Source organism: Orycteropus afer, unplaced genomic scaffold, assembly GCF_000298275.1.
Source record: "Orycteropus afer afer isolate SDZICR_OR568_19922 unplaced genomic scaffold, OryAfe1.0 scaffold00304, whole genome shotgun sequence".
NCBI classification, from domain to species: Eukaryota; Metazoa; Chordata; class Mammalia; order Tubulidentata; family Orycteropodidae; genus Orycteropus; species Orycteropus afer.
Window position 1 is genome coordinate 786,208 of NW_006921891.1, and position 3,525 is coordinate 789,732.

Here is a 3,525-nt window from a genome sequence, read left to right on the forward strand (position 1 = left end):
CCATTGGACCAGTGCAGGTTGATTTCTAGCTTTATACTGTTATGGTCAGAGAAGATGCTTTGTATGATTTCAGTCTTCTTTCATCTGTTGAGACTTGTTTTTTGTCCCAGCATATGGTCTGTTCTGGAAAATGATCTGCTTGCACTGGAGAAAAATGTGTATTGTTCTGATGCTGTGTGGAGTGTTCTCTACATGTCCATTAGGTCCAATTGATTTATGGCTTTTAGGTCTCAATGTCCTTAGTGATCTTCTTTTTAGATGTTCTGTGTATAATTGAAAGTGGTGTATTGAAATCTCCTACCACTATTATGGAGTCGTCTGTTTCTCCTTTCATAGTAGTCAGTATTTGTGTCATGTCTTTTGATGCATTGCTGTTCAGCGTATATATATTTATAATTGTTATATCTTCTTTATCTTGTGCAGCATATTTTGATTTAAAGTCTATTTTATCATTGTTGCTGTTAGGTGCCATCAAGTTGGCTTTGACTCATAGTAACTCTGTATACAATGCAACAAAACACTGCCTTGTCCATTTTATCAACAGACAGATCTATAAAGGGAATAATAATACCCATACAAGCATTTGCTTAACCACTGTTCCACCAAGGCTCCAAACTAAATAATACACTACTAAAAAACTACATTAAAAAAGAGGACAGATCCAAAATCATTAAGTTAAACTAACTACTTGAACAAATAAAAAAGGAAGAGCAAAATAAGCCAAAAGCTATCAGAAAAAAAAAGGAAATAATAAAGATCAGGGCAATGATTTTGGGTTTGGTTTTATTATTTAGTTTGTATGTGTTCTTCCTGTTATTGAGGCAGTAAAAGCTATGTTGATCAAACAAGGCTTTATTACAGAACTTACATACAGACGTAGATTCTGACTCGTAGCAACCCTAAAGGACAGAGTAGCACTGCCCACAAAGGGTTCTGGGGAAGAACCAATGTACCTTACTGAACAGTGAGTGACCTGGGTCAGGAAAAAACACACCAAACACCTGACTTCATGGTAACGTCAATTGGAACCTGTTAACTAGAACAAAACCAGCCCCATTCATCATAGATTAGACATGTTTTTTTTTTTTTTTTCCTTGCACATCCTTACCTGCAAGCACTACGTATATAAACCCCTATCCCACACTGCCATGGGCAGACCTCTACTCAAAGAATCAACAAACCACTGGCTAGACTGACAAAAGGAAAACCCAAAAGAGGCAAATAACCAAATGAAGAAATGAAATTGGTGACATTGCAACCCATCCAACAGAGATTAAAAAAAAAAAAAAAAAAAAACTGATTACTATGAAAAATTGTGCTACAACAAATTTGAAAACCTAGATGAAATGGACAAATTCCTAGAAACACACTAACTACTCAAATTAACATAGCAGTAGAAAATGTAAACAGACCTATTATAAAAGAATAGATAGAAGATGTCATCAAAAAAATTGCCAACAAATAAAAACCCAGGACCATATGGCTATGCTGGAGAATTCTCCCAAATATTCAGAGAAGAGTTGACATCAATTCTACTCAAACTCTTCCAAAGCATAAAAGAGGAAGGAACTAATTCTTTGTATGATGCCAGGATAACCCTGATACTTAAACCAGGCAAAGATATCACCACAAAAGAAAATCATAGACCAGAGTGGAAGTCCCAGTGCTGCTATTTGACTCAGGTCTATGATATCAAAGTAGTTCAGCAGAAACTTTGCAACATAAACGCACTCCTAAAGTTGGAAGGAAACCTCCCGACTGAAGAGGAACCTAAGTAATCCCTTAAACCAACTGCTCTAATCCACCTAATGCTATGTCCCCAGATGGCACCATATAAAGCCTTAGGTTTCTCCATGCAAGTTGCTTGATCTGCTAGTTGCAAGCGAGAGTGAAATATTAACCACATTGCTTCCCCAAGTCCTACTGGTTGGTTCCACTCTTGTGGCTGTAAGTCGGGGTCTGCTTGATGAAAAGGAAGGACTTTAATGACAACTTCATGGTATTTTTATAGCAAGTCTCTACTTGGATATAACCATGTGGATTTTTCAGATAGTAATATGCTGTATTACTGGTTGCCATCAAGTCGACTCCAACACATGATGACCCTACATGTGGGTGGTGCAAATTGTTGCTTGGTTGCTAAGAGAAAGGTTGGAGGGTCAAGTCAACCCAGAGATGTCTTGGAAGAGAGGCTTAATGATCAACCTTATGCTACTTATTTCGTTAGTTGAATGAACAGAAATTTATTTTGTCAGAGTTTTAGGAGCCTAGAAGTACCGACTCTAGAGGGAGATTTCTCTCTCTGTCCACTCTGGAGGAAGGTTCGTGTCTGTTTTCAACTTCTATTCCTAATTTCTGGGCGACCACGTGGCATGGATCTTACCCTCCATTTGTGCTTTCTTTTAGGTGATCAACTTTAGAAAAATCAGCCATTGAAAACCCTGTTGAGCAAAGTTTTACTCTGGCGCACACAGGGTCACCATGATCTGGTGTAGACTTATTGGGAACCATTTTTAATATTCTGTTTTAGACACTTGCAGATACCTTGAGCCTGCTCTTGGTAAAGGACATGTGAAAACAGAACACAGCCTACATACTTCCTTGGTAGACAGTATTTTTTTTTAGTACCATAAAGCCCCAGTGCCATAATTAACCTTTTCTTTTCTTTTTTCCTCGTGCCCCTTTTAAACCGAACTGTGAGGAACCTCTTTGCTTAGCCCTGTAAGTTTCGCTTTACAGTGAAATGAAATTGACGGGATGTGCAGGTTCACATCACACTACACTTCCTTCCTGCCCAGGGCTGATCTGAAATATGTACTGAAGTTCACCAGATGAGTCCATAGGGTCAGATGCTTTGAGAAAAGGTACCTGATGCAAATAATGGAATAGGTAATTTGGTTAAAAAGAGCAAAGGCTATTTATGGCTGTTATAGTCTCCAAGTGGTTCTACCTGCTGCCTCGGAAAATCAAAGCTGTTTCCCATGAGTGGGCATCACAAGCTATCTCACCATCTCGTCCTCTGTAGACCTGTAGACAGATTCATTTGTAGTGAGGTGCTGTATACTGGACAGAGCTGGTCTACACTGGGGCATGATCACCTGTGGACTGGATGTACCTGGATTCAGTGATTATTTCTGTTGCAAAAGATTCCCAGAGTCCTTGTGTAATACCAACTCTTGTGGACGTGATGGACCACTGTTACGGAATGAGTGGAGCCCACAAAAAATACATGTAAATCCCAACCCCTTTCCCTGTGGTTATAATGCTATTTGGGAATGACTTTTCTTTGTTATTGTTAATGACAGTATAAAGTCAATCCCTTTCGAGATATAAAAGAGAAGAAGAAGCAAGCAAATAAGTAGAGATATGGAAGACAGATGCCAGGCCACATGAGATCTCCATGTAACCAAGAAACAGAAGCTGAAAAGGGATAAGGACTGTTCTGGTTACCTAGTGCTGCTCTGACAAGAATGTACCACAAATGGGATGGCTTAAACAAACAGGAGTTTATTCTCTTACAGTTCG